General features: G+C 28.9%; 1 long non-coding RNA gene across 1 annotated transcript; it reads right to left on the bottom strand.

Moving 5' to 3' along the window:
* Positions 1–396: 396 nt before the first annotated feature.
* On the bottom strand, positions 397–741 carry LOC136971267 (uncharacterized). Its single transcript, XR_010880131.1, has 3 exons — positions 678–741; positions 509–598; positions 397–450 (listed from the first exon to the last, which is right to left on the bottom strand). It is a non-coding gene; the product is annotated as an uncharacterized lncRNA (long non-coding RNA).
* Positions 742–965: the final 224 nt, after the last annotated feature.

The raw sequence follows: 965 nt of genomic DNA, 5'->3' as shown, positions 1-965 counted from the left end.
CAACGAACGAAAGTTGCATTTTCATTGTAATATTTGTAGTTTCTTATTTTTTTTTTTTTGTATAACTAAATATATTTTTGCCATTACGTGAATAAAAACATATTCTAAATATCAATATATGTTCTGTCTCAGAGATTATTTCTCAAAACAAAAATGTGCAGAAATGTCAAAAGTACATTATTATTTTTCTTATTCGATCTGTTCAATTACAATAAAGAATGTTATAAACTGCTGACAGATTGATTTAAGTTATCAGCATTTTTATATTTTAAATGAATTTATTAATTCGAATCAAAAAAGGTTTATATTTAACGGCTCTCAACTCAGAAATCTAAATTAACTGTAAGTATTGTTACTTCGTAAATAGCTTCTTGAGAATTTTTTACTTTTGTTTAAAACACCGCTCAGTTGCACCATAGAAGAGAGAGTAGAATAAAGAGCGCTCACCACCTGCAAGAAACAGAAAGAAATTACTTTTAACAAACTAAAAGTAATATTTCGAACTTACCCTGATCAGGAAGTTTCTCTTCATGAAGAAGAAATCGGCGACAGAAATGCCCATTGGCATTCCTTTGAATCTTTTCATAAAACCAATCACCTATGCAAAAAAGTCACTCGTTATTACATTAAAACACGAATGCACCGCAAAATATCAATTGAAGTGTATTTGAGCCCACCTTGAATTTGAATTCTGCTTGTAAATCAGCGGAAAATATTTTACCAATTGAACTGAAATCGTCGTGTATCTGAAATTTTAAGAAACTTTATAAATAGTAAAAACATTTTTTTGTGTCAATAAGCTAACAAGTTAACGCTATGAGTCAATTTTCAGATAATTTACATTCATTTCCAATTAGACATAAATTAACAATTGGCAGATACAAAGTATGGAAAAAATTTCTGCTCAGTTTCTAATGTCAACATTGTTTATCCTGTATCACATCACATGAAAATCATGTGGTTCC

This window comes from Centruroides vittatus, unplaced genomic scaffold, assembly GCF_030686945.1.
Source record: "Centruroides vittatus isolate TY-2023 unplaced genomic scaffold, ASM3068694v2 contig_2425, whole genome shotgun sequence".
Classification (NCBI taxonomy): Eukaryota; Metazoa; Arthropoda; class Arachnida; order Scorpiones; family Buthidae; genus Centruroides; species Centruroides vittatus.
This window is presented reverse-complemented; position numbering and strand designations above follow the sequence as displayed.